This window comes from Choloepus didactylus, chromosome 3 (assembly GCF_015220235.1).
Source record: "Choloepus didactylus isolate mChoDid1 chromosome 3, mChoDid1.pri, whole genome shotgun sequence".
Classification (NCBI taxonomy): domain Eukaryota; kingdom Metazoa; phylum Chordata; class Mammalia; order Pilosa; family Megalonychidae; genus Choloepus; species Choloepus didactylus.
Window position 1 is genome coordinate 153090502 of NC_051309.1, and position 26217 is coordinate 153116718.

A 26217-nucleotide genomic window follows, 5' to 3' on the forward strand; every position below is an offset into this window, starting at 1 on the left:
CCACAGTAATTGTATACATCATTTTGGGCTGTGCAAAGAAGAGCTGGCCTAGCTATAGTTAATTGCTGCCCGCAGGCTATATACTCCACACTGATCTCCAGAGAGGGGACAAAGAAAAATCAAACAAGTAAAATCAAGCTAACTAGCAGCCAGCCAATGCTGTGCACTGCTAACGCTGACCAGCCACACACAAGGAGACTTGGATTTGTCCTCACTCATCTTCTCTAGGGCTTTCGAGTTAAGAAAACCTTAAACCTTGGAACCAGTTTGCTCATTTCTTTCTCATTTCAGTCATCACCCTAACCCATCTCTGATGAAGAGACAGCACTTCAAAAGCTGGAGAGTAGTTCCTAAGATAGCTGTGGCCGGAGTGTGAACTTCCTAATTAACGACCTCCACAAAAGTAACTTTCTCTTCCTTTCAGCTCCCTGCTTTTTAAAATGCTGTTTCAGCTCAACAAACTGAATATCTCCCCCCCCCCATCTTCTCCCTCTGCCCCCCCTCCCCCCAGCAGATCAATAGCTGGCTTTCTGGTTGGTGATGTGTGCAATGAGCTTTCTTTTTCTTTTGTCTCAATGTCAAAGATACTTTATGGAGAAACAAGTTTCTCTTCTCCCTCCTTCCCTCCACTGTGAGTGGCAGCACACTGCAGTTTTGGAAGCCTGCCACCCATTGCAAAGAATAAAACCCAGGCCAATCAGCAGGTCATATCTGGGCCCAGGTCTACAGAGCTGACTTACAGGCTGGGCCAGTGCTACCAATTGCCCCAAGGGCCGCCTTGGCCCCTGCAGCCTTGGCTAGGATCCCTGCCTCTTCCTCAAACATCAGAGTACCCCGCAGTTAAGGTGTTTCAAACCTATCTCTACTCTATTTTGTCAGATTCAGTTTCGATTGAATGGGTAGAACCTATGCTCCCACCTTATCCTTTCCTAGCAATCTATTCCCTCTCCCCAACTCTCACAGAGCAAATCAATGTAACCACCAACTGTAGATTCTCTGATATCCTACCATGAGCTGAGCCTGGACCACTAGTGCTTCCCTGGACATCTCCAGAGACATACCGAACATGCATATCTAAAGCTGAATATGTTATCTTCGTCTTCAAGGTGACCCTTCCCCATTTGTGGCACTGCCCTGCACTCGGTGTTGGAGTGATGGTTTACTGCTCCTTCTCATTTCCTTCATCTAGCTGCAAGCCTCACAAATTTTACTTCATGCACATTTCTCAAATCTAGCTCTCAGCATCCAGAGAAACAACCACTGTCCTAGTTCAACCCAAATCCACTCTCCTCCCTGCCCTCTCTCCCCCAACCCCTAGGAGGGAGCCACTACAGAAATCTAACTCTGTCATCCAGTGTCACCGCCCCACCATTCAAGCTCCTCAGCAGGATATGACAAACTCCATGCTCCTCTGCACAGTCTTCACACACCTGCCTGCATCAGCACCCAAACTGGATGCTTCCTGCTTCTGAATGGCTCCTCCCACCCCCTCACCCAACTACAACTATGACTCTGATCAGGCATCATCTTTTTTTGACACTCCCCCCCCCCACTCACCTCCAGACTAGGCTAATTGCCTCTCCTGTGGGTTCCCATAATGCTCACGCACATCTGCCACTGTTTCCAGTTCCCTGAGGGCAGGGACAGTGTGATATTTTTCTTTGTAGTCTCAGCAAGTGGTTATCCACAGTTGGAATCTGCTACACATAGTGGGCTCTTAGGATTGGGATGCAACATTTGTACTTCAGATTACTGACTAAAGCCATCTATTACTTACCACAGAGCAATCAATACCTTAGGAGACTGAATTAGATCCGTTTAGGTGTTATGTATTGGAGGAGGACAGACTCCTAGACACCAAGGATTTTGTCAGTCTAGCATATTTTGTCTCACAATTTAGGTACTTCTGCCTCAGGATACTTAATGTGATGGGGTTGAAGAAGATGACGTTGACAATGACGTCAATCATGACAGGAAGCTCAAGATGATTAGACATCCCTTTATTCTCTGAGGCTGTGTAACTGCTTAAAACAGTCCATGATGAGTCACAGAATGACAGCTCACTTATCTTGAAACCTTAACTAACCAGAAAATAGCCTGGAACCTCAGTCAAACAGGCTTCTGAGAAGCCAGCATACATATTAGAAAGTCCATGCACAAAAGCTCAAAGAGATAACTTGTGATAGGGTCATCTAGTCTACACTCAGATCCTATTTGTTCTTGTTTTAAATCTACCCCTGATAATCTGCATGATCTCATCCCCCAGTCACAGCAAATTAGACCTAAGTATTAGAAGAGGTGACGTGAAAGAGGCTTCTCGGGACCGACACGGTGGTAGCAGTACAAGTGCTAACCATGTGCAAAATCGGAGATAGACTTTAAAAGAATGCAAAGTACACAGGCGTCTGGGGACATTTCATGTTTAGGGACAAGAAGTTCTATACAAATTAACAAAACTTAATGACACCACTGCACAGGAAGGATACAATATTAACCCTCAAAATGGTGCCTGGAATAGCAAGAGAGCTGAATACTGTCCACTATTCTCTACTTAAGAAAAGGAAGCACAGAATATTTTAAGTAAGATTTCTATCAAAAATGGTTCTTCAAAAAAATTTCTAGCACTTACTGGAGTAGCTTTTGTTTATCTGGATATTTTACTACTGAGATACCTGACAAATGAGCTATTTATGATAAACTTCATCAAATATGGAACTGTTGGGTAACCACTATCATAAGCCTTGTGATAAGCCAAGAATGTACAGCCTAACACAACACCCTGGAGAATTCATTTGTTCATGCAGTTTTATTTTAAAACACTGTGAAACAGGAAACCCTACCTGCCAAAAGACTGCCAAATAGAGCAGGTCCCACAACTCCCCATCCATGCAAAATACTGATGGACTAAGATATAAATTCAGGTCACAAAAGCACAAGAGATGAATCTATTTCAAGGCAGTTTCCACTTCTGAAATAATTTTTTTTCAGTGAACCTCTGTTCTCTGTCTTTCTCTACTTCTCTCCTTCCCTCTCTCTCCCTGACTTATCTCAGACCCTTCAAATACATCGGAGCTGCTTAGATGAGGGGTTGTGTTCACTTCATTACAGAATTACAGTTACATGGCCATCATTTCCTTAGAGGTTTAACAGGGCAAACCCAGGTAAATCCAAAGAAGGGGAGGGCAAGAGATACTTGGTTAGCTTTCACAAAAGTTAGGAGTCTTATAATGGGATTAAAAGAAAACGGTGTTGGATCAGAGACGTTAAAGGAAGAACTCTTTCACAAAGAGGATATTGCAAGAAGGAATATATCAAGAGGAAAGGATGGAGGGTGGCTAGAAGAAAGAAATCAGTTAATCCTATGAACAATACCTAAGAGTTAAGAGGAGAGAGTGATGGGGGAAAATCTAAAGTTGGCCACTCATCTGACCATTCCTGCAAAACTGGAAATTTCACAATTGCATCCTCTAGCATATTGTTTCTTTCTTTCCTGGTGGCAAGAAGGAAGTGAATATTTTTTAAAAGATGGGAGAAGTTACCACAATATTCCCAATATTGTGTTTCCACTGAATGTCTCCAAACTAGCATAGAAAGCATTAACCAGCTATCACTGATTGGGTGTTTTGCAAACCTTGTCTTGAAAACAACACTGTTATGTAAAGCTACAAACCTTCAAAAACCTTCAAATCCACCATATTTTTTTTCCTCCAGAATAGCACTGACATAATAGTGGATTAGAGAGAAATCAACACCAGTAATTCACTTATTCAACAAACATTTACTGAGCACCTATTATATGCTCAGCCAGGAGCTTCTTCAGTTCTCACGTTTTCATATTGGGAGAAATTCTATTTTGCATGTGTGTGTTGATTTAAACCCAAGCAGTATTCCAATTAAAAATGTAATAGTGCAGTAGACTCAAAAGGGCACAGGTTTAGAGCTAAACAAATCTAGGTTTGAATTGGAGCTCTATTATATATGTGCTGCTGGTCCTTGGGCAAGTTACTTACCTTTGCTAGTCACTGATTTATTTGTCTGTTTAATGGAGGACTAAGTTTCATTGTTTTTGTGAAGACTAAATGAGTTATCAGATGTAAAGTAAAGCACCTAACAGAACCTGGCACATGGCATTTAAGCAATCATTCATTCAGAAAATATTTACTTAGCACTTACTATATGCCAGGCTCTCTTCTAAGCATGGAGCCTCAGCAACCAAAAAAAGGAGCAAGATTCCTCTTCCCTCCTTACCTTTCATATATCATCACCAGGACTTGTCAAGGGCTCTGAAAACCTGTGAAAATGAAACCAAGTGGATGCTGTACCTATCTTCCAAATGCCATTACTTTCAATATCTTGTTGTGATTTGCATCTAGGATTGCATTTTCGGGTGAGATTTAGCCTGCAGCCATGAGTCCTGAGCTCTTGAGCACAAAGGTCCTGTGGCTACTGGTGCTTGTTTACCTGGAAACCAAAAGCCAAGGGCTGGAACAACCCACACTCCAGTCTCCAAGGTTTGGGAAGAAATAGAACTTAAAAGACATGTCATACCTCTTGCCATTTTGCTCTTAAAATCAGAAAGGTGACTTACTTTGTGGGGGAGGGGAAAAGCAGGTCTTAAAACGTAGGTCTAAGTAGAGGAAGTTTCCAAATACACTGCTATAATATTTCTCTTACTGTCCTTTGATTCACTTTTAGTTTTCCTCCCCAGCCCTTCCCAGTCTTCTCTAAAGTCTTGGTCAGTTCCATGCATGGCACAATAGATCCTTTGTTCACAAGATTCTAATGTGCAATAAAACCTGCTACTAGGCCAAGAATAATTTATGAACAAAAAATAAGGACAGTATTAGAAAAATTGACAAGAATTGTGTATTTTAGAGTATTCAATTATCTGTAACATTTAAGTTGATGGAATTGATAAATTAAGACACTAGCTGAAAACCTGAAGTGTTCTCAAATTATACTCAGGTTGGAAGTAGGTGATTGATATACACATACACACTCACACACAACTCAGGAGTAAAACATTTTTAAAAGCCTTAAAGTTCTGTATTCAGTACTTTGTTCCTGGCACAGCCATCCATTTAGTCTCACAAGTAAGGAATTTTCAGTTATTTTCAACTGAAGTGAGGCAATGAGAATTTGTGAAAAATTGTACATATTTTCTAGCCAAATGTACCCAGTTTCGAATCTCAAACCTACTCACATGTAGTTTTCCAATATCAAGCAGTTTCTTCAATGTCTTTAAGTCTCAGTGATTTAATCCATAAAATGGGTTTTCAGAAGGAATAAATGAAAGGATATAAGTAGACTGGACACATTAGGCATTCAGAAAAAGTTGTTTCACCAATCTTCCCCCATAACCCACCCACCCACCTCAAAGGCACCCCCCATAATAAACGTTTTCTTCCTTTCCATTGTCTAGTTACTGCTGTCCTAGACTACTGCTCCCTAACTGGTTTCTCTGCCTGTCATCTGCTATTCCTGCAATCCATGCAAAACCCCACTATTGGAAATGGAATTCAAAATCAGAAATTTGAGCATGGCATTCTCTGCCACAGATCTTTCAATGGTTATTACATTCAGAACAATATCCAAATCTGCATTCTGAACAAAGTCCACATGCCCCCAACCCATCTGTTCAGCCTTGCCTTCCTTGACCACCCCATCTCTGTCCTGTGCCACAAGCACAACCAAGGCCCCATGTTTCAGACACCGAGTCATTGTTTGCAGAACATACCATCTGCTCTGGTGCATTTATGCTTTGTGCCCCTCTTCCTGGGATGCCATCCCCACTCTGCCCCCTCCCATCTGTAGAGACCACCTCATTGTCACGGCTCAGCTCAAATGCCCCTTCCTCCTGGAGACCCTCCCTGATTTCACTGGCTGGCTCTCTCAGTGTTCCATTCACATGTTGATTATACCTTTTTCAATTTACTACTTCAGCTTTGTGTTCTACAGTTCTTCCTATTTATAATGGTCCTCCCCAATGGATCATTACTTCCTCCGTGATAGAGACCAAGTTTTATTTATTTAAAAAAAAAAATAACTCTGAAAGTTTCTCATTGCTTTCATGAAGAAGATAGAACCAAACAGATGATTTGTTGAACTGAAAAGATAGAATATGGGTAGAAAAAACTCTGAAAAGTGCCTTTGGGAACGGAGGCATTTCTTAGTGGAGAAAAAAAGTATACTGTAAAGTCAAAATGAGGCAAGACATTCCCAAAGCACTCATATTAATGCCCTGGAAATGAAGTTTTATATGTATTAAAAAAAAAAAAAGATTTAAAAAAACCCCAGCAAGTCACAGAAGTATACACCATCCGTGGTGGATTAAAGATGGCCACAAATTCTTTGATCCTTCTCCCATCAGCAGATGAATCTATTTTCCCTCTTTGAATATGAGTTGCCTGTGACTACTCTGACCAATAAAGTAGGAAGTGGCACTATGCCATTTCCAGTCCTGGCATTGAATATGACTAACAGCTTTGACTTTGGTCCCTTGGAACTGAGCCTCCCCATAAGAAATCCAGTACCAAAATGGAGAAATCTACGTGGAGAAACCTGAGTCTACATGGAGAGGCAGGGAGACTCAGGAGAGCTCAGAGGTGACTGAAGCCCACTTGGACCCTTTAGGCCTTGCCAGCCATTGACTGAATACCACTTACTGACCCTAGTCAGTGCCATGTGAAATAGAGGAATCAGCCAGCTGAATCCTAATCAAACTCACGATCAACAAAATCATGAGATATAATTAAACGGCAGTTGTTTAAAGCCACCAAGTTTTGGTGTGGTTTTCTAGGCCAGCTATAGGTAACAGGAACACCATCTTAATCATTTTTGGCTCAGCATTCTACCCTCCCTAATAGGATACTTTTCCTCCAAGTGAACACATCTCTTATTTGTCAACAGAAGTTTGGGGGGGAGGGAGTACTGAATTTATCTTGAAGAAAATATATTGCAACCCCAGCTCTCCTAGAGACTGGTAGATCTCTCATCTCTCCAACTAGACTATCAGCTCCCTGAAGGCAGTACCCATATCATACACTGCACCTTTACACCACAGGGCGCAGCACACGGTGGGTGCTCAATACCATTTGTTTGATTAATTTATTGACTGCCGCTTAGTAAAGAGCATTGAACCAGAAGACCTGGAGGGACAGGGATAAGCTCTGTTTCTTACTTTGAGAAGGGAAAGAACACTCACCCACTCGTAGTTGGATAAATGTAGCTAATAGATAACCGCAGAACAACCAGGTGTAGTAGTAAAGGAAGCCATTCCACTCCTGTGGGGAAGAAATCTTTGTGCTTTCATTTTTCTAGCTATCAAATGGGGAGACTCATATCTGATACTTCCAAGTTCAGTGTAAGTTATAAGTGAAATGAGTTTACACCTTCAGTTCCTTGGCCAAAGGGTACCAGGTAAACTCAAGCTACTATTGTTATTTTACAAGTATGTGATTCTAGCACATAAAATGACCTGAATTAGTAGATGCAATTTCATGTGCAGGGTTGGTTGAGCACTTTGTTTGACATTTGCCATATTTCCTCTTTTTGGTATTTAAGGGATAGCAAATACAATGACACTAAAATGAATGGAAAATTCAACTAACCTGTGAAGGAGCATGTGCTGGAACCAGAAACACATCATCTGTGCCGTAAGTCTGATCTTCAACAAAACATCAGCTAAGCAAAATGTGGTAAAAACTCCATAGTTTCATGTACAATAACTTGTGTTGTTTGAGTTATAATGCTAACCACACAGTAAAAGGCCCAGGCTATTAAAAAATGAACAGTAACCTGTTCTGGTGTACCCAAATTCCTCCATTTGTAAGATGGCATCTACTAGGACACTATGCCGATTATTATAATAAGGACCAACTCATTATTCTCCTACAACCACCATATAAAGTTGGAACGATTTCTAACCCCACCTTAAAAGGTGGGAAACTGATACCTAGAAAGATTTCCTAACTCGTTCAAAATCACGAAGCTGGTAAAAGGTGGGGCTGGGATGCGCACCCTGGCAGTGTGCTCCTGCCGCTTTCCTGTCATCCTTCCGATCCCCGTCTGTGGTGCTTCACCGTCCCAAGACGGACTCACTCTGTGTCCACAGAAAATTCCCTCGCCACCGATTACAATTACAATTACCCATTATGCAAAGTTAAGGGAATGAACGCTAGAGTACGGAAGTAAAGGAGAGAAAGGAGGCGGAAACGGTGCGAAGGCAAGCGTAAATCCAGAAAAACCGACTCTTAGCAAGGCAGGAAATGCAGCTCACACCCAAACTTATTTTTCCACAGCCAGAAGTCCCTCCTTCCCCATAGTGCTGACTTAGTTGTAACAGCAGGAAACTCGCCCACCCTCCTCTCAATGGGCTGGAAGGTCTTGTGGACCAGGGCTTGGTCTCCTGCTGGAAGCCATTGCTAGAGCACAACCCAATAATAAGCTTTTTGCAAAATCACAAGATGAAATACAATTTAATTTTTTTCATCAAATATTTGTAAACAAAAAATTTCAAAGTCCCTCTTGGAAAGCTATGTAACTCATAAATGCAATTGATAAAGATTTTCCAGTTAGCTTAAACATGTTAAATCCAAAAAAGCAAAACATGCTTTTCTCCCTCCCAGATAACACAAGGAAGCATCTTATATTCATAAGGGATTGTCTTTCAACTATACTAGATTTTCTTTTTAAGAACAATAATTTAAAGTGGCTGCTAGCAGAGAATCGTTAGGTGCATTTAAATGGGTATTTGTGTACTGAAAATCTTAACTGGAACTCTTTTATTGTTGCTTATGTATGTGTTTGTTTTGGTTCTGAGATAGAGCTAAGGTTCTTTTGTGCATTAGGAGCCTTTCATCTGAAATTCCAGTTTTGCACGAAATTAAACCAGCATATTGGTGATGCAACTTTAAGTAAGGTGTGCTGATGTATTGTTTTCAAAAGATGTGAAAAATCAAAATGTTCTTCTACTTGAATCATTTGACAACAATATGAAACACAGCAGGACCAATGTAACTTGGAAAGAGATGAAATCTCTGCTGCCCATTCCCTGCCTCTCACTACATCCCCTTCCTGTGCTCCGTAAGAACACAGATGGTCAGACCTACCGGCTAACCCGAAGACATGGCTAATGAGGTAAAAACTCTGCTTTATCCTCAGTAGTGTTGGCTCCTATTACATTAACATCAAAACTGCATTATCAGCTTCACCACAGCAGAAACCAAATTTTGGTTCACAAGCCAGTCCATCCCTTTGGTCAGGAAACGGCTCAAACTACAATATTTCTGTACTCTCTTTACCCTGGTGATGACACAGTATGTACTATATATACATTATACCAGTAACCTCTATTCTCAAGTACAAATGCTCATTAGGTGCTAAAAACCAGTGATAAAAATATATAGTATCTTAAATAAAAGAATTAAGGAATGGCAGAGAGATTCCAAAACGAGCCGAGAGATCACTCTGGTGGGCACTCTTACGCACACTTTAGACAACCTTTTTTAGGTTCTAAAGAATTGGGGTAGCTGGTGGTGGATACCTGAAACTATTAAACTACAACCCAGAACCCATGAATCTCGAAGACAGTTGTATAAAAATGTAGCTTATGAGGGGTGACAGTGGGATTGGGAATGCCATAAGGACCAAACTCCACTTTGTCTAGTTTATGGATCGATGTGTAGAAAAGTAGGGGAAGCAAACAAACAGACAAAGGTACCTAGTGTTCTTTTTTACTTCAATTGCTCTTTTTCACTCTAATTATTATTCTTGTTATTTTTGTGTGTGTGCTAATGAAGGTGTCAGGGATTGATTTAGGTGATGAATGTACAACTATGTAATGGTACTGTAAACAATCGAAAGTACAATTTGTTTTGTATGACTGCGTGGTATGTGAATATATCTCAATAAAATGATGATTAAAAAAAAAATAAATAAATAAATAAATAAGGTTTGGATAAAAAAAAAAAAAAAAAAAGAATTAAGGAATCAATATAAAACTTTTTTAAACAACTAAAGAGATTTTAAATTACATATATATTTTTTAACATGTATGTTTTAATACTCTGTTAGCGGCACTGTTCTTCATCTGAGGTATTATTAATTCAAGATCTTTTCGGCTTTTCTTTCTAAACTTTCAGAGTGGATTTAGCGAATCTGAGAGCTTATATAAGGAGTAAAAGCTAATCCTGATACTTTCACCAGAATCCCCTCCTTATTAGCAGGAGTACATTCTGGGGTCCTTGTCCTGAAGCTCCCTGATGGAGCTGGGTACATTAGGGGCCTCTGCTCCCTTCCAGCCACCACTACCACCATCTAACTCCCTTACAGCCTGAGAACATAGTGTGTCCTACCAGGGAAAAGATGCTGTGCAAAATAAAATCCTTTTGTGCTAGTTCACATTTTTAAGCATTTTCTTTATAACCTGAGAAAAAGCACTTAAAAAGGATGAAAACAATCATGATGCCAGATTTATGGGCTTCTTTAGAAACTAGATTATCAGGGTCTTGGCCAGACACTGTATTTCAAATTCTTGCCAAGTCTACATTTCCTGCTTTAGTTTTTCAGAGCTAAACTCAGTACAGGTAAGTGTCAAGGACCCTTAGAGAACCTCTTAGTACGTTGTAGAATGAATAATAGTAATTAAACCTGAGACAATCCAACAGGTCAGCCCTGCCTTTGTATGACAAAACAGGATCATTTCCTACAGGGCATTTTCAAGTTAGATGAGATACATTTTTCTTGTTTACAAAGCCCGGTATTGATAAAGTACAACAAATAGCTGCCTGTTTAGTTTCATTGACAAACTAATAAGAGAGCGTATAACTCTGGCAATTTGTTTATGTGGGAAATGGAGGAAAAAAGAAAATCCTCTTCCACGTTTTGGATTTTGGAGGAAAAAACAAAATCCTAGGTGTGATCTAGGATTTCACACCTAGATCCCGGTGTGAAACAACCAACGAAGTAACTAGGAAACATTTCTGTCCTTGAAAAAAGTATAACTGAATATGAAATTGCTCCAGTTTTCCAAATGCAAAGAACAGATTTTAAATTAGCTAGCACAGTTTTTCCACCTCAATGATCTTAATCCCACTTTTAAGACTCTTTCCATCACTCTGCATCTGGCTGCATCTCTAGGGACAATCATTTTAAATGAAGAAACCACTTGTCATCTTTATCTCAGGACATTTCTTTGTAAAATCTGACTTCTAAAACAAACAAACAAAACAAAACAAAACAAACAGAAAGAACTCCTGATACATGTAAAAAGACTGGGAGACAGGAGGCACAATTAATTTCCCATTTCCTATTGTTTCCAAAATCTTTCTCTTTGATTAGACATTCCTCTTGGAGGCAAGGTTGCTTGACTAATCTTTCTATTCAGCCCAGTCACAGAAATATATATTTTTTTACTTCCACTTGCTCTAGACTATCATAATGCCCAGTTCTGGTCAATGGATTTATAGCCCTCCAGAGTAAATTTCCACAGAACACATGGTAAATTGCTATAGGCCACTCGCTTTAGAAGCCCCAGTCCAACAGAAGCATATGTTCATGTGTGAGTGTGTGGATGCATGTGGATGCATGAGCTGTAAAAGACAGGAAGAATCTTCCCTGTGCAACTGTGACCTTAGACTCTGGTTTCCTTGTCAAAAAAAAAAAGAAAAAGAGAAAGAAAAACAGTATTTCTAAACACATCTAAAGTATCAGGATTTGGAATCTTACAATAACAAAATAGTATATTATAGAGACTGAAGCACACCAACACTCATTTTCATCACTTTTAATAGTTTTAATGGTTTCTTTTTTCTTAAACATTGTTATCATAATGACCTGGGCTATTTGTAAAGCATTGACAACCAGTCACAGCTTAAGGGCAATTTTGTCTAAAATAGACAAGGTTCAGCAAAATCCCAAGATTAATATTTGGAGTAAAACCTGTTAAACAAGAAGAATGATGTCATGAAAACAAGAAAATAAAAACCAAAAAATTTATTAACATTATTGACCGGAAGACCAAAATCTCCATTACGTATATAAACTATGCAATGAAAAAATATTGGTCAGCAATTAACACAGAGATTAAATCTGAATCTAGTTTTTAATCATCTACATGGGGCTTGAAGCTGAAGAACTATCACCATCAAGTCCTTTAAATATACAAATCTTCCTCATCTTGATTATTTAAATTATTTGTCTGAGACTGATGGTTCCCAGACTCTTCACCTGTTCTGCCTAAAATCTCCTTTTATTTAGGGCTTAACAGACCATGGATCAAAAAAATGCTTGTTTAAGTAAAGAGGAGAGCGCCCAAATAGAAAGATGGAAAAAAAAAAAAAGAGTAATGGAGGGGTAAGCAAAAATATATTCAGAGAAAAGAGAAGGCACTGATAGAAAAAGATAAGTGAAAAATAGCAAAATCTAGAGGGAAATACCACAGAAGTCAAAAGCCTCTAGCTTTTAAGGACCTAAAAGGAAACCACCACCACTACAATCTTTGAATCTTACAACAAAAGATATACTGGGCAAACTCTAGAAAATCACTTAACACACCTTTCCTCACCCCCACCCCTCCCAACCCAACATACACATGCACACACATTTGCCATTCCAGAATGTGATCTGGTCTCATTCTTCTGTGCCTTTACTCATATGTTCCCTTGGCCTGGAATTCCTTTTCCTCTTCATCTACCTTCCAATTATCTATTCATCCTTTAATAACCAGCTCCACCAGTTGCTCCTCTTGGAAGTTAGATGCCCCCTGCTTTGTACCCTCAGTGCATATGCCTATTATAGCACTTAACAAGCTGTACTGTAATTATTAAACGCTTCCCTGGGTCTCCAATGAAACTTGGAGCTCCTTAAAGGCAAGGTCTTGAACATGATGGAAAAAAAAATCATGGAGTGAGACACATTACATTTAAATCTTCATTTTGTCAACATTCTTGTCTGCAAAAATGATAGCGATATACCTACTTTTCCCTGGGCAGGACAGTCTGTTGTTGAAGAGTCGGGTGTAACAGGCAAGGTGGAGGACGCTTTCTCCTGGGCTTGACTCAGGCCACAATGATTAATTCAATTACCTAGTACATATCAGGTGCTCAGCAACTGTTAGACTCCACTTCCTTCTGAATATCAGTGCAAGCAAACTACCTACCATTCAGTTCCTGTTCAATACATGTGCATAGGAGTAAAATGAATACTTAATACACTAACTGATCAAGTATGTGGCAATGGTATATAAAGGTAATCTTACTTATTCTTGTTATCTTAGAACCAAATATTCAGGAATATGCCAAAGAAGATGCCCCAAATGAAATGTGAGAGGCCACACTGCCTGAGTCAAGCTAGTTATAACTTTTTGAGGCAAAGCACTACACACACACATACACACACAAGTTATATTTGTTGTCACTTAGCATTTGAGGCTTTCAGTTCAAGGCATTTATCAATTATTAAGGAAAGAAAGAAAAGACCGAGAAAAGAGTAGAAGAGGAGAGAAGAAAATTAGAGGAAAAGAGAAAATCAGTAACTGTTCTTGACAAAGAGGAACAACTCCACATTTAAATGTATCTGCCGACATTCAAACAGATTTAGTTCAACAAGCATAATAGGGTATAACTCTATACTCCAGATAATACTTAAAGTGCTCCACTAGAATCCTATAGTAATGATTTCTTGCCACTTCTTACTAGCAAAAATTCAGTGAAGCTCTCTGGAAAACGGAGAGCTTCACCCCCCTTTCAGTGCACAGAACTGGTTTCCAAGCCCCCGAGCTAAGCTTCTAGACCACGCAGTTTCTCCTTGCCTCCTCTGAAGCCACTAGATTATCACATTAGCTCAAGGGGAAGTGGAAAGGCATCACATTAATTATATGTACACAGACAGCAATGCAATATCCAGAAACACGTTTTTCTTTTCAAAATCCACTTTCATCTTATTAATAAAAAGTAGAAACTCTGGCTTCTTCAGAATCATCTAGAGCTTTTAACGGAAATCTTTTCTTCAACTGTGCTAGCTTTTCTCCAGCTGATCCTATAAACACTGCTGGCAATTTTTTCCCCAATGCCTCTAACATATTTTCACTTAGCACCAGTTTGATGTATAAGATCTGACAGCCCGGCAGTTATGGGCCACCTGCATCACTGTCGCCATGACAACAGTGAAAGACAATCCATGATCCCATGCCCTGGTCACACGTTTCAATACAGCTTATCTGTCCAAAGCCACTGAGTCTAATGGAAGAGAGTAATTACCATCTTCCACTCATTGTCAAAATTCCCACTATATAATGCTCTTCAAAATTATTTTATTCTTCTCACATGGCTGCTTTGCAAAAACTGAAAGTAACCTTAAGTGAAAGGGAGGTGGGTGGAAGAAAGAGGAGACTGTAACTGGTATAAAATGTAGCAAACTGTATATGAACTGTCCCTTTGCAGCTAAGGAATTGATTATTATCTTAAGATTTTTTTTCAAAATTTGGGTAGGGAAGTTAGACAGTGAAATTTCCTAATTTCAGCCAATTCTAAAGGCATTTCATTACTACCACTGTAATCCTTGCACAGGTAATGAGATCCATTCCACTAAAGTATGCAGCAGTCGTAGTGACACCGAAGAGTACGACAGCTCAAAACAACAAAAGTGGAAATCAGGAATAAGCAGAGGCCTTCAATAGGTGCACGTTTCCCACAGACATCCTTTCTAGTAACCTTCAACCCCTCTCCTTCACACTCTGCTAATAAAAATGGATACTTGACTGTCTGACTTTTGGATTCACAACTGCACATTCTCTGTGGAGGGTACAGCCCTTCTTTGAGAAAAGTCTCATTCATACAGTAATTATAAGTGAACTTTGACCAGCAAACACTTTTATGGGAAAGTCGGTGGAGAAAAGTACTTATAGGAAAGAGTAATTAAATTTAAAGGCAAAGTCAAAAGTCACATGGACTTTAAAAGCAAACTACACAGAGTTTTGAAAAAAAAAGAACAAAAGGGCACAGAGAAAGATAACCCTTCAGGTTATCTTTCAGGTTATTCAGCTCTTAGAAAGATTGCTCCACCTTACTTCAGTCATTTTCACTGAAATAAAATCATACCCATCGTCCATTTGTTAAGTACTAAGAAAACTATATCAAGTGGTACCTAGCTCTGTGACTAACATAAAATACTCCTAAGAGAAAATAAGCAATTTCATGTCATGGAAAAAATATCAGTCCACAAAAGGACAAAAGTAGTGTAGTTTTTTAAGGATAAATAATTCTTAGATTAGTATTTGTACATCTGTCAGGATGAGCCCAAAATGTTTTATTTACAGCTAAATCCTAAAAACCACAGCCATAAAACATTTAACCAGCTGTCAAAACATTATAGTTATGAGCCTAACATTACCTAGGCTATGTATTAAACATGGCATTATATACATTATACCACAAACATGGTAAGCCTGATTAGTCAAAGGCCTCTGTAACACAGCCACTTTAATTATTCGGTGCTTGGTGGACCTGCCCTTTTATCTTTCTCTTGATCGCCCTTTAGCTAACTCACTGTTCATTAGCAGTTCTCGGAGGAGACCAGAAAAAGATGATATGAGATGAATCTGAGGCTGAGCCTCTTAAGGCAAAAATTCAATAGCTTGCATAGTTTTCTATAGGACACTACAAATATAAGACACTTGCAAGCACACAGATATTCGGTAATCTCTGGCCAAAACAGCCAACCCATTACCAGAACATTGCAAGCAATTCTGCCAACTTACAACACTCTGATGAAAATTCATACAATTATTTGTGGATTTCACTTAGTCACTCTAGCTTTGCCCCTCTCCAACTTTTAGTGGAATTTGATAAAGATCATTTAGATAATGAGGGCTAGATAAATATATATGGCTTGATAGAGCTGGAAAACTCAAGTTGCCATTAGCAAAGGAATTCCTATTTCACCTTACATAACTGAGTAAGACCTGTTAATTCAACCAGAAAACCAGGCAGTATACTTTTGGAAAATGCTTCTTTGATGTACTTTATTACTTGTGGGTATATTCTTGGGAGGAGACTGGCAGGAATAGTTCATTTTTTTTTTTGCAGAATGGCTCTGTCTTTCTTAACATTTAATAACACTGATTAAACATTTCTGCTTTCTAAATGTTTTTCTACATAGCATAAGCCAGAAAGAGAAAAAGAGATACAGGGAGAGAGGGAGAGAGGGAGAGAAGGAGAGACAGAGGGAGAGGGAGAGGGAAAAGGAAATCAGCTGATTGATCTAAACCATGAAGAAAATCTGAGGACTGCCATTTCTTACCTTAAAGCAGCTACACTGGACATGTACAATAAATGTTAAATCATATCATCCACTTTCGGAGGAAACTCAGCCTGGAACAGTCTACCAATAGCAATGTCTTCTGTGATCTTCATTGAAAAAGGATCTTCTCTACTATAGCACCTCATTTGAAAAGCAAGCTCTGAAGTCTGGCTCGGAAACCTTCTCTTGAGGAAGCCATAAGCTCCTACAACCATACACAGAGTGGAGGTTGTGTTTCCTCCCTTCTAGCTCCTCTATTTCTGTAGCCCTAGCTCTTGCCCTCCTCAGCTGTTCTTTGTCTTCTTGATCTTGACATTTTTTAAAGATTATTGGCCCATTCTTTTATTAGAATGACCCTCCACCATTTGGGTTTGTCTGATGTTTCCTCATGATTAGATTCAGGTTATATCATTTTAGAACAACACAGATGTGATGCTGTGTCCTTCTCAGGGCAGCCAACCAGGAGACACATGATGACGGGTTGTGTCTATCGGAGATAGTAACTTGAATCATTTTGGTTAAGATCGTATCCTCCAGGTTTCTCTGCTATAAAGTTACTATTTTTTTGCCTTTGTAGTTAATAAATAATTTGTGAGGAGACACTTTGAAACTATGTAAATATCTTGTTCCTTATCAAACTTTCACATATGAATCTTAGGATACATTGATGATTTTGTAATTCATCATTCCTTTTTTATTTATTAGTTGGCACTCTAAGTAAGACCTTTCAATTCTCCTTCATATATTTGTTCATTCAATTTATGTATTGGTGTGGACTTGTAGATTCTGATTTTATTAAATTGGTTATAATCCATTACCATATTTATTTTGATATTCAAATTCTCCCAGTTTGGCCACTGAGAGCCCATCAAGATGGCCCTTCCTTACTTCCTCCTTCCCTCCCTCCTTCCTTCCCTCCCTTCCTTCCTTCTCTTTCTTTCTCTCTCTGTCTCCATGTCTTTCTCTCCTTCTCTCTCTCTCACATGCACTCTCTCTAGCTCTCTCTCTCTCTCGTTTCTTTTCTTTTTTTAAATTCTTCCAGACTCAATTCAAAAGTGTTTAATCTTACTCTTGTCAAAGATAAACTAAGGCATTTAAAATTTTTTGTTAAAGTTTATTTGGGCAACAAATGATTGCCAAATCAGGCAGCACCAAACCTTTTGATTGTTTGGGAACTTCCCTACTTTCTGGTTCAACGGGGTGTTTCAGTACCATGTTGTACTTTCCCTGACCAAGGACTAGTATACAGCCTTTTCTCCAAATCAGATTCCATATTTTTAAAGATAATTACAAGATGGTTTCCAAGACTATGATGCAAATACATTAAAGGAAGTAATGTAAAAATAAGTGTCAGTCTGTTTAATATAGAGTGCAGCTTTCTTCATGTGCGTGTTCAGTGACATTGCTTCTGGCCACATACAACTGAGCTATGGAAGCAATGGAGCAAGTCTAGGTAAGAGAGGATAAAGGTGAGAACAGAGATCAGTGTTCCAAATCAAGAGTGTAGGATGGTAGAGACAAGGGATAACTTGCCAGGCAGCCTGCGCTGGGTAGTGGCAAACTTAACAAAGGTTCTTTTCAGAACTAGGAGAGTCTACCTAGGGAACCTATAAGGAGGAGGCACGGGTTCCTTCCCTCTTGTGCTGGTACCAAATCACTCTCCACATTTCACTTGCAATAAACTTTCCCAGAAAACAGTTTCTGGTTCCTTTTTACTTACAATTGTATTTGCAATCTGTGACTTATCTGTGAGGCAGCAAATACTGTTATCTGTTCTTTTCAGAAAGAAAAAAATAAAGCACAGAGAAGTTGGCTGCCTTCCATAAGATGCTCAGAAGCCAGGACAGGTTCAGGTTTTGCAGGGTCTGAAACCTGTAACATTTTCTTCTTTTAAAAAAAGAACAAAACTACCAATTACAAAATAAAGTATGACTACATGAAAATTTCTAGGGCCCCTCCCAGAACTCTGCTGTACAAGTGAGAGGATCTGAAGCTCCAGCTTCATTAGCTTCATGTTAAAAGTCCACCTGTGTTCAGCAGTTTCAGCTTCATGCCGCTAAACCCAAGGTCTAGCTGTAGAAGAATATTTCTTCAACAAGGCTAATCAGACCCCTCCACCAGTCTCGAAGAGTCAGACCCTCCAGATTCCACTCCAGTAAACAGTACCAGGGACATACCTACTAGATGGGCTTCAAATCCCACCAATATCTTTTAATATGAATCAGGAAGGCAACCAGAACTCCCACAAAACCGAGGAGAAAATTGTCTATTTGACAGAGTGGGGAGTCCTGTTGCTATTTGTTAGCAAACTTCACCTGTAAGCAAATACCAGCCTATGTTCCACTAGAGAAGTGACACTGCAATTAGGATACCCAGAAGCCTTCAAACCAGGGTGACAAAGCCCTTCCAGCATTTACAGGTGCAGCATGAAGCTGGACCCGGAAATTCAGGCTTACAAGTATCAGTAATGTGGCTTTCCAGGCTAGGGGGAAAATTCACACTTTGGATCTTACTTTTATGTTCTGGTACCGGCTTTCCACTGTTCCCATCCCATTTTACCCCACTCCTTAACTCACATTTACTGCTGGACCTAATCACCCTTAGCTGAACTCACTTTCACACCTCTGTGCTATTGATCACACTTCTTCCTATGCCTGTAGTGGCCTTCCCATCTTCTCTACCTAGAAAAACCCTCAAGGACCACATCAAATGCCAACTTCCCCCACAGTCTTCCCTAATAAGCCCTCACCTGCTCCCTCTGCCCTGTGGAAGTAGTATTAAATAGGTCCAACCTCTGCAATCTCATGATACTTTTCTGTACGTCTATTAGAGCCCTTACCACATCATACAGTGGATGATGTGTAGCAATCTCACTAGCTACATTAGTACAAAGCCCATATCTGTGTAATTCTTTGACTCTCCAGTAATCTCTGCAGTACCTGGCACTGGGGGGCTTTAAAAAATGTTTGCTGAATTAAAGACTGTTGCCAAAACTGTAAGTGTTCTTTTCTCTTTTACTTAAGTAGAAGCTTATCTTAATTAAAATGGAACTGTAACATTGGGTTTAAAAATATATGTAACTGTACATAACTGCAAGGAATCAAACCTCGGGTATTTTTAGATACCTCCTTTATCTGAAACCCTCCTTGACTATCTTTGACAAAATATCAATGTATTTCTACTCCGCTAAGTTTTGTGAACCTGTCTTTCCTTTTTTAAAACTTTTCAGTTATTAAAAATTTCAAACATACAAAAATAGTCATAATAATGTAATGAACCCCCACTGCCAAACTTCACCTCATGGCCTATCTTGTTTCATCTATACCCCTCACCCAGCCCTCCTCCTGTACTATATTTTTAAAAAAAGCCCAGTCATCAAATCATATCCACAAGTAATTTAGAATGTATCTTTAAAAGTTATGGTCTCTTTTTTCAAAAACATAACCATAATACCATTATCATTCCTAAAATGTATTTAATAATAATAACCCTTCAAAATCATCAAATATTCAATTGGTGTGCAAATTTCCAATTCTCTCAATTTTTGTACCAAGATCTTTAAAAGTGAAAACACACTATTATTTTATACAACTCATAAGAAAACTGTCCCATTTAAATTAAAATCCCCAAACTTGCATTCCATGGAGCCATAACATTTCATAGGGCAACACACATGAAGTCTCACTTCAGTGAGATGTACTAATTGTGCTGCTGAAATTTTGTTAAACATTTGTCTTATATAGATATGTAAAATAATTTGTTTTCAGTTCATTACCTTTCTACTCAAAGATTTTATTCCACAGAGACTTCCACGTGAGTTAGCACTTCTTTTGAGTTATTCACAGCTAATAACAATATATTTTATTTAAAGTCTGGTTTTCTTCATCTGGAAACTCAAGTATTCACTCTCAACTAACACAAACGCTTTCTCTCTCAATTTTCACTTTTAAAATAAAACTATAGCTAGAAAAATTTGTCCTCAGTGAACAATTCATAAACAAGTAAAGTATGCAAAGCTATAAAATACCCCTTATAATTTTTACTTGGGCATACACATTAAAACATAAGAATAAATGTTTATACCCACAATAACACAGGTCAACAAATGCAAAAGACCAAAACCAGGATAAATCTGGGAAGTCATCAGTCTCTTCAGCAGACCCCAGTTTACAAGGACATTCAAAAGCAAGCAAGAAACTTAAGAGCAGTTGATTAAATGTACTCCAATGAGCCTGGACACATATTTCTTGATTTGGTATTGGAAGCTGGTATATAAAGAGCAACTTAAGTATTTCTGAAAACCTGAATACAAAAAATCAAATGTTTGTATGGGAGATGTTGCCATTAAATGAATATTAAGGTGAAGACTTTGCAAAGTTATGATGCTCTTTATAAGGCAAAATCATCCCTTTTAAATTTAGGTTGCATAGAGGGTTTCCCAACAAAGACACAAAGTTACTAGAAACACAGATGTCCATTTAAATATAGAAAATATTTACTAATTCAGACTAATTTGGGGTAAGCTGGCATGGACTTATAAAAAAATTACTTTGAAATTGATAAATTTCACAGATTACAGATATTTGTTAAATATATGCCCTTTAAAACCCATACTTGGTGTTTGATTTGCAATTATCTTATTGTTTCCCTGTAAAAAATAGATGATACTAAAAAAAATCAGTGTATCTTATTGAATGGTAACTATCCTTCCTTACACTGATCTGTTTACCAATATTCTTTCATACAAGGTAAAAAGCCATATTACAATTACTACAAATCCTGAACATCTGGGCTCAGATTAATTAAGCCATACTGTATTCCCATATTCCAAATTCTTTTACTTGTTTTATGTGTTCAAAATGACTCCATCCTACTTTCGGGGCTCCTAGGGAACTGGGGGACGAGGCCCTTATTCAAGGGCTACTCAAAACTGGCCCTTTAGCACTATTCAGATGGTCTTCTGGGGAAAACACACACACGGAATATTTCTCTTGCATGTTCAGGGTTATTGCCAGTCACCAGAAATTGAAAGAGGGTCTACTCTCCTTCAACAGAAGGACGGGAAGGCTGACAGAGTAACAAAGAAGAAAACACAAGTCACTCAGATGTCACGTTACAAACTGCCCCTCTACCATCAGGTGCTAACCCCGCTGCTTCAAATATTGCCATTTTCTCCATTCTCTCCATCCCCACCCGCTTTGGTCGCTTGCAGACTAAACCATCAGAGCTGCTTTATACCCTACAGGGCAGGAAGTGAATCATGCTTTAACTCAACTGAAACTGCAGCAGGTTTTAAGGAAGCTAAACACAGTCAACCAAATTGAATCAGTAACACTTATCTTGTAAAGAAGTGTCATGGGATTGTTATTGATGACAAAGGATTAGCACTTTGGATTTACATCTTCCCTCACAGATGGGACTTTTAAAAAGCACAAGACACTTTACATAAGGACACACAGTATAGCTACTTGCATTACCCTCTGCAATATAAGCTCTGAGTGCTCTCACTAATAATGGAGGCCCCCCAACGCACTCTGGAATCTCTAGTTTGCAGATGATGCTGAAGTTCCAGAATTCAACAGTCTTTCCTCTTAGCAGGATAAAAACGTTCTAATTTTTGTTCTCAAAATGCAGATTTCTCTCTCTCCCTTTTTATCCCTACTGTGATTTGTGGTGATTTTTAGGGTCTTAATTCAAGCAAAATCTTAACTATTGTGGAGTCCATTATCTTATAACTTATTTACTATAAACCAAAAGTTAATGTTTGGGGTTCCTAATTATATTGATCCAAATACTTCCCTCAGATTTTCTTACACACACATTATTCTCTCTTAAGTCAGACATTTAAAAGATGTTTCTAACAGAGAGAATTCCTAAATTTGCACTTTTACTTAGAGCTACCGATGACATAAAAATCTAGCCTTCAAAAATGAAGTTAAATTTGAATGCAATTTTGTTTTAAAGCATATTCTAAATACAAAACTTAAAATGTATGGTTTTAAAATATTTATTTTCTTACAAAAATATTCAAATGATGCATTAGTGACAAAGCCAGGTATTCCAAATCAGAAATCCTTTGTAAAATATAAAATGGTGTGTTTTGTTTTAATTCATGAAAAAACCTCACAAATCTTAAGTAGAGAATAGAGACACTGGTCTAATCTGATGCCACCTTTCTAAGTGGGAAGTATACAATAAAAGTATAAACAAAATGTTTCTAAATTACAGCTGTATCCTTAGTAATGTTACAAAAGCCTGAGATTATCAAAGGGGCAGAACAGGTTTTCTAAGCACATTAGACAAGATTAGAGATGGACAGTTTAAAGAGGAGAATTTTATCTAGTAATTCTCAGGGCAGTCTGTGTGTCCATGTTGTTAAGGCTTCTCACAGAGAGCTATATATAATAATATAGGCAAATACACAAAAGAAGTAAAACCCTAGAAGAACACACCAAATTATTATTTTTAATGTCCTAAAATGAGAATCACGAAGTCTACAGTAGCCATTTCCTTATAGCCACTGCCACAAAAAAATTTTCGCTCTGATATCAGCTACAACCCATACATAAGTCAAAATGTTTAAGGATTTGTTTTTCTTATTGTGTTCCGTCTTTTAAAAAATAAGTCATGAGTGTAGACTCTGAAACAAAATTTCCTACCACTTACTCTGACCTTAGTCAAGTCACTTAACCACTCGATGCCTCAGTTACCTCTTCTCTGTAAATACACCTGCCTCATAGGGTTGCACTGAAGATTAAATGAGTTAATAAACATAGTATGTTTAGAACAGTGCCTGGCCCACAATAAATACCATAGGAGTGTTAGACAATAATAATAATAATAGTAATACACATTACATATGAGGATCAGGTAGTAGAACCATAATCTTAACTATCTTTGTGGAGTCCATATATACCAGTGTGGGAAAAAACAAAAAACAAAAACGAGTTCCTAAAAAGAGAGAAGTATATAACATTGAAAATATTTTGGAATGCCCTGAATCATTCCTTTGATCAATGTTTATATTACAACACACTGGAATTGAACAAGCTATAGTGGTAGAAGAGGGCAGAGCAATCTCTCCAGTTGCAAAAATTACACACATAAGAGCCACTTCTAATCAAGTGATCCAGGTTGACCAGATTCTCCCCCTAAGGCCTGAGGGGGCACACAGGGTAAGGCCACAGAGTTTTACATTCTAGATATAGTCATCCAAACTATATTATTTATGAATGAGGGATTTGAATAGTAATATAGGATTGCTAGCTAGAGGAAGTGTAGTTAGCAGCAGCTTTGGGTAATGGTAGCTTCAGTATAAGTCTGTTACTGAATTTCCTACAGAATTTAAGGTAACATAGGTGTGGTGCAAAAATGTTTTCAATCACCCTGATAAGGTCAGTCTCAAGATCTTGTCCTCATTTCCAACCTCAACCAGTAGAAAAACTTACTCATTTTCCCTTTATGTAACACTTTCTGCAATCCATGCTAAAAGATGTTACTGTAATCTACAATTTCTAATAAGTATGCTGGAGATGGAATTGTAACCATTTGCCTACTTATTTCAGGTGTATATGAGAGGAACTTAGACTCAAATAATCATTAAAGTCTTACGTTATGTTACATAGAAATCAATTTAATTAATTTGATACCTTCCTGGATGTGCTTTCTCACCTTCCTTTCTTACACCTCACAATCTATTTATGTATGTGAACTAGTGTCTACAGACAGTCATTGCAGACTTCTTCAATGGTACCCTCTAAAGGAAGACACTGGGATACACAATATTTGTATTCCCATTTGAAGACAGCACTCTTCTGTGGTCAAAGATCTCTAAATCTCTCCAGTTAGTCTACTATTAGCTATTCACGAGAAGCAAATTAATAATTATTGCGGGCTTGAAAAGAGACTTCCAATCACAATCAGGTTTTTCTCCTGAGGTTAAAAGCTAACATCACGCCTATGATGTGAATCTGAGTGCCTCTCCTAATGAGTAATGAGTAGTATTAAATTACAGGTTACTACCGATAACCTTATACAAAAAGCTGCACATCCAAGCTAGATGAGGTCTTATAAAAGTAGTTATTAACAAAAGATAAATCAACGAAACATTTGGTTACATTGATATCCATTCTTGTTTCTCTGTTTCCTTATTGGTGCATGGAACTGTACAAATGTGTCTGATATGGATTAATATTTTAAGGGTATCCAATCCTTTGGCATCATGCTTCCAAATTAATCTTTTGCATTTTGTTACGCATAATCCTTTTCCCACAGCTCAATTTTAGATATAGGTAGTTCATTGGAATTAATCTTTTCCCATATGAAGACTTGTCACAGCTAAAATCTAATGGTCTCTCCTCCATCTTTTTTTCCTCTTGGAGAAGCATATGGATTACGTTATTAACTATTCTTTTTATTCTCACTTTTCATTTTGGAACTACCAACTGATAGAGAAAAGTATCCTTCACTACTTGTTCTCAAAGCTAAAGTATCACAATAACATTCAGCTTACAATTCAACAGTATCTTGAGGAATGGGTTATGTTTTAGTGATCTTTAACCATTGTTAATACACATATATCACACACAGTGGTCTTAGAAAAAAATGTACTTCCAGTATCAAATAAATCTTTTGGACTAAAAGCCCTGAATCAAGACTGAGGGACAGACTAAACTTTAAGCTTTTAATATAATCTATATTTTTCTAAGTTTGCAGAAGAGCTGTTCTACTGAAAATCCTGCCACTGAATATGCCATAGAGAGAAATATCAAAAGACAAAGTCATTTTCATTTGGGCACAAAAACTGTGATGAGTTCAGACTCCATTCCTTGGCTTCCTAAAGCATTTGTTTTATTTTGCACAGTGGTCTCTGAAGCAGAGAGATTTGGCTGTTCCTAATTGTGCCAAAGGGGTACAAATATTTGCATTTCACTGGGACTTACCAAGGCCCAGATGAAATTTAAAATGGTAAATACTCCTTATTTTCACATAAATAATCCTACCTTAGAAGTCTTAGGAGAAGATCTTGGCCACTTTACAAAATAGAACATCTTTCTCTTGATTCTAATAGTAATCAAGTTCCGAAGTTCTTCTAAAATTCAATCAGAAATTTCTCTTGAGTAGTCAAGATGCTTTTCCTTTCAGTGTTCTCACCTTTACCCTTTTCTCTGAGGTTTTTAACACTCACTCACTGTACTGTCTCTCTCCCAAGTTTCCTTAAGGCTTCTTGAACATCTACCACACTGCACAAGTGTCATGCATCTTGAAACCTATAAATGGAAAGCTGAGAGTCTTGTCTACACTGAAACTCTGCCCAAGACATGACCTTGTGCTTAGCCCCTAAATGTACCCAAGACATAGTCCATGTTGACATTTTCGTGCAGCTCCTGCCAGGTGTCCAGTGCAGCACCCAGCACCTAATGCAGGGATGCAACCTCCTTCAACCTCGCTGACTAAGTCTGGCCGGGAAAGTCTCCAGGAGGGAAAAACACTCAGAAAGACATTTCCAAGTCTTTTCCATAATTTGGAAAGCAGTAACAACCATTAGGAAATGCTGAGCCTGGGGAGCCTGAACAAGTTATTCCTGGGGAGCACAAAAAAGTCTTGGAAAAAGAAGAAAACAAAAGCTAACACAAAATAGAGGTGTAGGCGCCTCTTTAAAAAGTGGAGTAGCCAAGGAAGGTGGATTTAGGATCCCCAATGGCAGCCTCCATCATATGCAGATTAGGTGTCAGGGCAACCAGGCCAATTTCTAACTTCAATTAGAACTGAGTTAACCCTACTTCAAAGTCTGCTAGCCAGCAAACTCCTGCATAACATAGATTATACCTTGCCCTTATCACAGGAAAGCCTATGGTGCAGGCAGCAGGGCCATGGACATCCTAAGTTCCACAATTAGAATCATGAACACAGCAACTG

The 26217-nt window shown here is 38.5% G+C and overlaps 1 protein-coding gene and 1 long non-coding RNA gene across 2 annotated transcripts in view; one reads left to right on the forward strand and one right to left on the reverse strand.

Moving 5' to 3' along the window:
* MAML3 (mastermind like transcriptional coactivator 3) overlaps positions 1–26217 on the reverse strand; it is a 440660-nt gene that overhangs the window by 371803 nt on the left and 42640 nt on the right.
* LOC119529871 lies at positions 85–14742 on the forward strand. Its single transcript, XR_005215965.1, has 4 exons — positions 85–403; positions 7564–7655; positions 8850–9138; positions 14568–14742. It is a non-coding gene; the product is annotated as an uncharacterized LOC119529871 (long non-coding RNA).